The following is a 10,519-nucleotide window of genomic DNA, read 5'->3' as shown; positions in this document are numbered from 1 at the left end:
CCAAACCGGACAAACCAGATCAAACCGGACCAGAACGGATTGAACCGGAGCAAACCTGACCAGACCGGATCAAACCAGATCAAACCGGAGCAGACCGGATCAAACCAGACCAGACTGGATCAAACCAGACCAGACCAGACCGGATCAGACCAGAGCAGACCAGACCGGATCAGACCAGAGCAGACCGGATCAAACCAGATCACACCAGACCAGACGAGACCAGACCAGATCAGACCAGACCAGACCGGATCAGACCAGACCAGACCGGATCAAACCAGACCAGACCAGACCAAAGCAGAGCAGACCAGACCAGACCAAACCAGACCAGACCGGATCAAACCAGACCAGACCAGAATAGACCAGATCAAACCAGACCAGACCAGACCAGACCAGATCAAACCAGACCAGACCAGACCAGATCAAACTAGACCACACCAGACCAGACCAGATCAAACCAGACCAGACCAGACCAGATCCAACCAGACCACACCAGACCAGGCTAGACCAGACCAGACCAGACCAAACCAGACCAGACCAGACTAGACCAGATCAAACCAGACCAGAACAGACCAGACCAGACTAGACCAGATCAAACCAGACCAGACCAGACCAGACTAGACCAGATCAAACCAGACTAGACCAGACCAGACTAGACCAGATCAAACCAGACGAGACCAGACTAGACCAGATCAAACCAGACCAGACCAGATCGGACCAGACCAGACCAGACTAGACCAAACCAGAGCAGAGCAGACCAGACAAGACCGGACCAGACTAGACCTATTGGGTTTCTTCCAAAGAGACTCCCTATTCTGCTGCTGCGGCTGAGAGTCCAAGACCCCAGTCAGATTCCACACCTTCTAATCCTCGGCTATTAACCTGGGGCAGCCAGGCCAGCCAGCCAGGCCCTCGGAGGAGGTGGTGAGTGGACACAACTGTGGTTGGTCCAGTGGGGGCAGGGCTGCTTTTAACCTCCTAGAGTCCCGTCTCACCTGAGCACTACTCAGTGCTCAGACTCAGCAGCTCAGGAGAGGGTCTCATCAATGCTTGATGTCGCTGCCTTTTTCCTGCCTCCACACGGGGCCCTTCCCTGGATGGCCTCCATGGTGGAAAAGAATGGCACATGATTCAGGAGGTGGCTCTTTAATCACTTCCCCAATACTGCCAGTGACCCTCTCACTCAGGGATCAAGGAAATCAGGCCAAGGGAAGGTGAGTCCCAAAAGGCATAGAGGTGCCACCACCCGTTCTCCACGCCTGCTGATGGTTGGACGGGCTGGGACTGGCTTGAGGGTGCTGGTTCTGGAAATGAGCATTGGCCTCCTTGCCTAAGAGATGAGGAATCAAAGTACAGAAGTAGTAGTGAGGTAGGCTGGGTCCAGTGGCTCATGCCTGTAATCCCGGCACTTTGGGAGGCCGAGGCAGGTGGATCACCTGAGGCCGGGAGTTCGAGACCAGCCTGGCCAACGTGGTGAAACCCTGTCTCTACTAAAAATACAAAAATTAGCCAGGTGTGGTAGTGGGCGCCTGTAGTCCCAGCAACTCAGGAGGCTGAGGCAGAAGAATTGCTTGAACCCAGGAGGCGGAGGTTGCAATGAGCCAAGATCGCGCCACTGCACTCCAGCCTGGGTGACAGAATGAGACTCCATCTCAAAAAAAAAAAAAAAAAAAAAAAACAAGCAGTAGTGAGGTAGCCAGAGGTAGAGTCTAGGAATTAGGGAGGGATTAGTGCATACTTCCCATACACTTATGCACCCACAAGCATGCATGCATGCACACATTCCCACCAGAGCTTGAAACCACACTGCCTGGGTACACATTTCAACTCTGCTTCTTACCAGCTATGGGACTTTGGGCTAATGAATCGCCTACTCTGAATCTCAGCTTCCTCATCTGTAAAATGAGTATAATAAACTTAAAGTTATTATCATAGTGCATTCAGGCTGCGGTAACAAAGTACCATAAACTGGGTAGCCGGTAAACAATAGAAGTTTGTGTCTCACAGTTCTGGAGGCGGGGAAGCCTGAGATCAAGGTGCTGGCAGATTCAGTGTTGGGTGAGGGCTTTTGGGTTCATAGATGGGGCCTCCTCACTGTGTGCTCACATGGTGGGAGGGGTGAGGGGGCTTTGCGAGTTCTCTTTCTAAGGGCATCATCCCATTCATGAGGGCTCAGCTCCATGATTTAATCACCTCCCAAATGCCCCACCTCCTAATACTATCACTTTGGGGGCTAAGATTTCAACATGAATTCTGGGGGAACACCAACATTCAGTTCATAGCAGTTATTAGGAAGATTAAGATAATATATGGAAAGCACTTTGCATTGTACTTGGCACATAATAAGCATTGAATAATTATTAGCTATGATTATTGTCATCATTGTCGAATTCACACCTATGTGTCAGCGTAGTGTTACAGACAAAAGCACAAGGCCCTAACCGTGCCCCAAGAAACCCACTGTCTAGTGCCTTAAAGAATCAAAATCATCCGCTTGCTTAGTTCTAGTCCGATTTTGTTTGGATGCTGCAATTGGACCAAACAATTTGTTGAAGCCTCTCTTTTCCAGCCCTCTCACTCCTGCATGGAGGGCCACAAGACCCAGCAAAAGACACAGACTAAGCCAAGCACAGTGGCTCATGCCTGTAAAGCCAGTACTTTGGAGGCTGAGGCCGGCGGATCACCTGAGGTTAGGAGTTTGAGACCAGCCTGGTCAATGGTGAAACCCAGTATCTACTACAAATACAAAAACTAGCCGGGCGAGGTGGCGGGCGCCTGTAGTCCCAGCTACTCGGGGAGGCTGAGGCAGGAGAATGGCTTGAACCCGGGAGGCGGAGGTTGCAGTGAGCCAAGATTGCGCCATTGCACTCCAGCCTGGGTGACAGAGCCAGACTCCATCTCAAAAAAATTTCTAAAAATTTTAGCCGAGCGTGGTGGCGGGCGCCTGTAGTCCCAGCTACTCAGGAGGTTGAGGCAGGAGAATGGCGTGAACCCGGCAGGCGGAGCTTGCAGTGAGCCAAGATCATGCCACTGCACTCCAGCCTGGGCGACAGAGCGAGACTCCATCTCCAAAAAAAATAATAATTAAAAAAAATTTTAAAATACACAAGCTGGGAAGCCTGGAGGCCTGGGCTTATGCTCCAGTTCTGCCACTTCCCTGCTACACTGCGTGGACAAGTGACTTAAACACCCTGGGCTTTGGGCCCCTCATCTCTCCGGGGCTTGGACTAAACCCACTATAGACTTTTCTAATTAAAAAAAAAAAAAAGGCAAAAATGTTTTGCTGCTCCCAAATCCCCATCCTTTCACCAGCCGTGCTAGAGACACTATTCTGTAGAGTCTTAGGAACTGGACTGGGCTAGGAGAGATGCTATGAGGAGGCAACCCAGTAATAACGACTGATAACGACTGCTGCCACAGACGGGTGCTCAGCACAGCTGCTGAAAGACATGGAGGCCAGGGTGGGCTTGCACAGCTTTGTGCCCAAAGCTGCACTGTTGGAACTGGAAGAGCTGGGATTTGTCCTATGTATCTGATCTGAAAGTGGCCAGGCCAACCACTGCACCACACAGCCTCAGGGGGAAAAATGGAGGTTCCCACCCAGACTACCCCAGCAGGGAGGGAGACACAGGGAGTGCCCTCCACTCAGTCCTGAAACACAACCTCCCTTCTCAGCAGCCTCCCCAGGCTGGAGAACAGGGAGAGCGGAAACCAACCAACACCGGCTTCCCCTGTCTCCAGATGTGCCCTATCTTCCATGCCTTCTTAAACTTTTCTTTTTCATTAAGTGTGCCTTGCAGCCAGCCTCTCGCTTACATATCTTAACCTCCTCTGGGCTATTGATTTCTCATTCTATTAAATCCTCCTCTTTAACTCTGGCCCTTAAACTCCAATTCTGAACCTGTGTCTACTCCCCAGTCACGCTCCCAGGCCACCACTGCGACTCCTCTGTGCTAAGGGACAGCCCCTCCCTGCTCCCTCCTGGGGGCCTTCACAGGACTATCAACTCAACTGGGAACTCCGTGACGTAGAGTTTATTCTATGCCTTTGTTTATAAAGAGGAAACTGAGGTAGCAATCCTAGCCTGGCCTTCTATTTCCCAGCTGTCCCCTTCCCGAGATGCCCACTGTGACTCGGCACTCAGGCGTCTGCGTACCCTCTCCCGACACCCCGCGGCACGGCACAGCTATCACCCTCACCACTCGGGTCTCCCTGCTCTCCAACTTTAGGCGGAAGTCAGGGCTGCACAGACGGGGGCACCGTTTGCCTTTGGGGGCCTACCCGTGGCCTTCCTGGGGCAAATGATGCCAGCCTCATTTTGACAACACAAGCGGGCACCAAGAGGCTGGACACTGAGGAGAGGAGAGGGTTGCACCAAGGAGCCTGGGACACCCCATTCCCAGAAGCCTAAGGCCACACAGCCCCTCTGGCTGCTCTTCACCCTCCCCAGCCTCTGAATTTACCTCTGTAACAGGCGTCCATTAAACATGAGTTGAGGCCCCTTAAATGGGACAGATATTGGCTTAACACCTGTTCTGTGCAAGCACTACGGATAGCTCAGTGAACAAAGTGGACAAGGCCCTGCCCGTTTGGATGGGAGCTCCACGCTCCGTCCCTGGCGGTGACAAGCACAGACGGAGGAACTTCCAGGGCAGTGAATATCAGACACGAGGGTCCTGGTACCGTGGAGGGAGGGCCGCGAGGGCTGGCAGGAGGCTGGGGAGGTGAGACTGAGGCATGTGAGATGCCTTAGAGCTGGCCAGCGGCAGCACGTGCCCCAGGCCTGTTCCCGCACAAGACTAGATAGTGGTTGCTGCACAGGCAGCCACAGCCTGAGGTGAGCCCCGATGGCTCCAGGCCCCTCCTCAGGCACAGCACACCCAGGCATAAACTATCAGCTTTCCCTCAGACCTGCTTCCCCCTCCGGCTTCCCTATTCCCTTTGCATTGCCATTCCCCCTGGTCTCCAGCACGGGAAATCTCAAAGTTATCTCCGACATTTCCAGCTCCTTCATCTGCTGCATCCAATCTGTCAGCGGACTCTGCTGTTCTTGGAAATGTCATTCAAGCTTACCCCGCTTTCGCCTCACTGTCACGGGCGCCCAGGCCCAGCCCTCAACCTGTGCTTCTGCACAGCCCTCCTCTGCCCACGAATCTTCACCGGCTCCCCCAAGCCTGCTGCACTGACCTGAGCCTTTTCTGTTTGGTGGTCAGGGTCCTCTTGGATTCCAGCCATTCTACCCACCCCGTCTACTGTGACACTCCGCTGCTCTGACTCCAACCTTCTGCTGCACACGGCACTCTTCTCTCACTTGCCTCGTCCACTGTGCCCGAGCACCCGATCCTCAAATCATCGTCTCTCCCCTCATCCTGCCTGCACAGCCCCTACCCAGCCTCCTCACTGTGAGTCTGCCTTCCCCCATTCCTGAGCACTTCTCCCAGGTCTGAATGCTGGTGGCAGGTGCAATCAACACACGCGCCACGTTCCCAGAGACCGAGTGTCTTGGTGTGCTATCCACCCAAACTATCACCCTTCAGGAGAGGAGGGTCCTGCCCACCTCCCAGCCAGGGGACTCCACAACCACCCCATCCCTGCCGGGCTCTGTGTAAATGACTTAAGTGCTCAGTTGTTTAAAGAAAACCCGTGATGAATCAAAAAGTGTCTCCCTCTTGGTTTTCAAAGCAGATGATGCCCAAGTGTAGGGGAAGAAGCTGGGGTCCTGCCGCACTCACCAGTCTGGGATGTGGGACAGTGTGTGTGTGTGTGACCCCCAGGGACTCCCTTCCTCATCGGTGAAAAAGCAGATGCCCACAGCTAACTCGCGTTTGTAACTGAGCGAAACAAACAGAGTACGCAGTCAATACAATGTTAAATTGATTCCTTCCTTCCTTCCCATAATTCACCCAGCCTGCAACTGTGGCGTAAGTTTTTTTGTTCATATTGGATTTGCTAAATGTAAGGCATACCCTATTTTATGTAACAGAATGTTATAATCAAGCAACAACTACATCTTATGTCCTTACTATGGACAGGGCCGATCTACAGGATGCTGAAGAACAGCCTCACTCTGCTGGGTGCTGGAGAATGGGAAAAGGTGTCAGGCACAGGCCTTGCCCCTCCAGGGATCTGCCGTCTGGGTGGGAAGACAAATGGACAGACGATTACCAATACCAGGTAGGATGAGGGGACTCAGCCAGCCCATACAGAGGGAGAGCAGGAGGAGGCCACCCAGAGAATGTGCCCTCCATACCCATGCAGGTGCCCTTCACACCGGACGAGTCACACTCCCACTCACATTCCATGCTGCCAACCCTCTGAAGCAGGTGAGTTTATCCCCATTTCACAGGTGAGGGCAGTGAGGCTCAGCGTCGCCATTTTACAGGTGAGGGCAGTGAGGCTCAGCGGCCCCGTTTCACAGGTGAGGGCAGTGAGGCTCAGAGAAGTGAGGCAACTTGTCCGAGGTCATGCAGGGAGTGATGCGAGGACAGGAACCCAGGTCTGCCTGACACTTGGTAGCTGGAACTGGTTTCTCTTCCACCAGCACCTTGAAGGCTGGGCAAGATATGGATGGGAGGAAAAGAGGAGGAAACGCAAAAGGCCAGGGTGAGGACACACAGTGCCAGGGCTGGGTGGCAGGGGGAGGGGAGACAAGATCATGCCAGACACCACGTTGTGACATAAAGTTGGGATCAGCATGCAGAGGGCCTTCACCTCCAAGGCATCTTGGAAGGCACTGCTGCTGAGGGCTGCTGAGACAGGGTCCCCTGTGAGAAGCGCCATCCTCTGTAAGAAGACAGGCACAGCAGCAGAATGGCTGGAAACTGAGGCTGGAGGCCCACTAAGGAAGCTGTCAGGACAGTAACACCAGGTGAACAGCCAAAGGCCCAAGTAGGGACCACATCAGCGGGAAAGCAAAGGTCGGAGTGGGCACTGGAAGTGCCCAAAATAACTGAGTGGGCTGAGGCCTTAGGCACCAAAGAGAGAGAAGGGGGGTGCCCCAGGCGCCCCGGCTGCATGCCTAGGGGAACCCAGCTGCTCCTTCCACAAGGGGGAGGCAAGAGACAGTGCCCACTTGGGGTAGGGGGTGGTCGGTTGGGTCTAGGGGGTGGCGGGACACCCAGGCAGCCAGTCTAAGGCTGAGGAGACTACAGAGCAAAGATTCCACCAGGCCTGGGGTGGGGGTGGGAGCGGCGAGCCATCACTGGAGAGGGTGAAGGGCATGAACACGCAGGACCGAGGATGGGCTTTCTGAGAACTGAACAGCTGAGACTTTGAAAAGCAAGAGGAACTAGCCCAACAGCACTGGACTGAGCATCCAGAGGCCTGGACCCAGCTGCGGAGCCTTGGATAAGGCATCCAGCCTCTCTGAGCCTCAGCTTCTGTTGGGTCATTAATGCCTCCTTATAAGTTTGTCTGTAAGGAGTGATCAGACGCTTGCAGGGCTGTAGTAGAGACCAAATGAAGTAATTGTTCTGAGAGGCATCTGAAACGCTGCAGAACCCCACACACACATAAGGGATTAGTACTATGCAGAAGCACCAAGAGATGCATCCTTCCCACACACGCTCGGCACTGCCCACCCTCCCCAGACACACGAAGGCCAGCTTCCGCCTCGCTGCTCCTCTTGCTTTCTGAGCAGTCTCTCCCCCAATCCAGGGCCGGTCGCCCTGTCCTCCCTTCCATCTCTGGATGGCTGAGAACCACCTCAGAAGCAGCTGAGCTCCTCTCTCCTGGACACCCTGACTCTCTGCAGCTGGGACCTTCTCCTAGAGTCTCTGCCTCTCTCCCGGTACTGAAGTTCCCTCTACATCCTAACGGAAAACCAAACTGGAAGTCAGACCACGAAGCTGACCCAGGTTCTTGGAAGAACTTTCAGTGCTGGGGAAGACGGCAGCCACCGATCAAGATGCCCAAGTGGGGGGGATGGGAAAAACACAGAAAACCAAGATCTTCTCCCAACCTCCCCTCCCGAGCATCCGCCTCTCCCCAACCCGGAGGGACTGGTGCTGCCTCTAGGTTTCAGGTGGCAGGTCCAGAGCAGGACAGGGGGGTGGAGCTGGTGAGACACGCCGGAGGCTGGTGGGCAAGCCCGAGCCACAAGGAATGAAGAAAATATGGAAAATTAAACAAACCCAGACACTGTGATGTGTGCATATTAGATTAACTCTCCAAAGGGTCGTGACCTTGAGGAACACATCCAGCCAGTGAGAAAAATAATAAACCTGATTAACGATGAAGCCTGAGCTGCAGCTTCAGCAAATAAAACCAGCATGATGATGATGACGGCCAGTGGAATTCCAGGGGCTCCCGTCCCTGGTGGGACCAGAACACAGTCGACCTCGACAAGCCCCTTGTCCCTGACCACGCAAGCACAGACACTCACAGGGATTAAGGCAGGACCGAATTTGTCTCTCAGATGCCCACTACCAACCCAGGCGGCCTCTCCCCAGAGATACCACACCCGCAGTTTCCGGGTGCTCCTAGAAGTGTCACTAACACCTGGGTGACCCATAGGGAGTGAAAGTGAAGGTAGTTCTTTGTTCCTGGCAGGGCTCAGTCCTCCTGATCAGCCCTCAGACCTCTTGGCCTGGTCTTGACAGCTGCCCACTGCCTGGCAAAAGGGCCCAGCTGTGCCCAGAGCTCCTCTCCTCTTTCCAGACAACCCAGACCCTTGGGAGACATGCCCAGGAGAGCCACTGGAGGGAGGCAGGGAGGTGGCACCGTGTGGCATCACCAGACAACAGCACCAAGAGGAAGATGGCAGCATCAAGTACAGATGCCAAGAGCCACGCAGCCCAAGGTCCAGCCCGGGAGTGGCTCGGCCCGCATTGCCCCACCACTGCCAGGCAGACAGGCCAGAGGCGCCCCGGCCCAGCCCCCTCCGCCGCCTCCTCCCCCATCCCAAGGCCCTCAGCCAACTCTCCCCAGGCTCCAACTCCTCCCCTCACTTTGCTCAGCTCAAGGGAGCCAGGGAAAGAGACACAGGTGCTCTCAGTGCCTTGAACCCTCTGTCCCAGCTGTCGCCTGCACGCCCTCCACCCCAGCCAGGTCGGAGCACACAGCTCTGCCAATCCTCACTGGAGAGAATCTAAATCAGCTCCCCTCCCCCTCCGCCCCAGCCCCCTCCCCCATCACGCGCCCAATGCAGGTCTCCAGAGTTTCTCCCTCACTTCCCACTCCGATGAACTAGGGGAGATGGGTGGGAGCCCCATTCGCCCGGGGAAAGAGGGTCATTTCTGATAGGGCTCTGGTTCCCCCAAGCAAGTGCAGGGTGGGCACGGTGTGCGGGGTGGGGGGTGTGGTGGTGGCCCGAGTCCAGTGCAGGGGGCAGTCGAGGCAGATGGCAGCGAGGGAAAGGGGAGGGGGCTTGGTGGGATGCCGGGCTGAGTCGGGATGGGAGGCTGTAGCCGAGGAACAGCGGCGCTGGGAGAAGCGGAGGGTGAAGAGGTGTAGGGTAGACGCGCCAGGCTGGGAAGGGGCTGTCATCCCTGCAGGGGGCAGAGGCAGGGCTGGGAGTTGCACGGGGAGGGGGAGGACAAGAGCGGGAGGACGGCGAGTCCGGGGAAGGGATGCGGAGGGAGGGAGACGGACCGGGATGGAGACTGGAGGAACTACGGGAGCAGAGAGGTGGAGGTTCGGCGGCGAATCTGGAGACGCAGGGACCAGAGTGCCAGGGACCGGGCTGGCGGGAGGCGGGAGCGGGGAGGAGAGCGCGGGGGCGGGGGCCGGGGCAGGAGCGCGGGGCCGCGGCCCCCGAGGGCAGGAGCGGCGGAGACGTCAGAAGTCGGGGTGCGGCTGCGGGAGAGGCCCGCGCGGAGGGGATTCGGGGGCGCGGGGGCAGCGCAGGGAGCGGGCCGGGGACGCCGCCGGGGGCCGCTGCCCTTACCTGGGCGGCTCCGCACTCCGGGGGCTGAGCCGGGGGCCAGGCACTGCTGGGCCCGCCGCGGAGCTGCTGTTGGCCGTTTTTTCTCTTCCGCAGCAGCCGCGGCGGCTCCAGCCCGATCCGCCGGCAGCTGAAGGCAGAGTCTGTGTCCGGCTGCGAGCGAGCCCGGCGCGGGGAGCGCGGGAGGAGCGCGGCGAGGCGCGGGGCGCCGCCCGGCGGGCAGCCGGGGAACTGCGGCGGCCCCGCGCACTGCCGGCCGGGTGGGGGCGCCCCTTCGGGGCCGGGCCGGGGCCCCGCGGGCAGCCGCACGCCCCACCGCGCCCCTCGGAGCCTCGCCCGGCAGCCCAGGCGCGGGGGCGATGGGAACGGCGGGGGCTGCAGCGCTCAAGGCGGGCGCGGGTCCGCGCGGCCGGGGGCAAACTTGCGGCTGCCGGGGGACCGGGGCCGAGCGGGAGGTGCCCGGCTAGGGAGCGGCGCCCGGCTGGGGCGAGGGGCGCGGGGCGCGCGGCTAAGCGGGCGCTGCGAGATACCGACCTCAGGTGGGGAACCCGGTGCAGCCCGCACCCTCCACCGCCCTGCGCAAAGGGGCAGCCCGCCCCGGCCCCGAGGAGTTATTAGCCCGGCCGGCTTCAGCGAGCA

General features: G+C 57.3%; 1 protein-coding gene across 1 annotated transcript in view; it reads right to left on the bottom strand.

Annotated features, from left to right (window-relative positions):
• GRIK4 (glutamate ionotropic receptor kainate type subunit 4) overlaps window positions 1–9,937 on the bottom strand; it is a 488,614-nt gene extending 478,677 nt beyond the window's left edge. Inside the window, exon 1 of the mRNA XM_026449832.1 lies at window positions 9,884–9,937. The gene's annotated coding sequence lies outside the window, so the exon portion shown is untranslated. The remainder of the gene's footprint in view (window positions 1–9,883) is intronic.
• Between the last annotated feature and the right edge of the window lie 582 nt (window positions 9,938–10,519).

Source organism: Piliocolobus tephrosceles, chromosome 13 (assembly GCF_002776525.5).
Source record: "Piliocolobus tephrosceles isolate RC106 chromosome 13, ASM277652v3, whole genome shotgun sequence".
Taxonomy (NCBI): domain Eukaryota; kingdom Metazoa; phylum Chordata; class Mammalia; order Primates; family Cercopithecidae; genus Piliocolobus; species Piliocolobus tephrosceles.
Note: the sequence above shows the minus strand (reverse complement) of the source record. Positions and strands in the feature narration are given on the sequence as shown.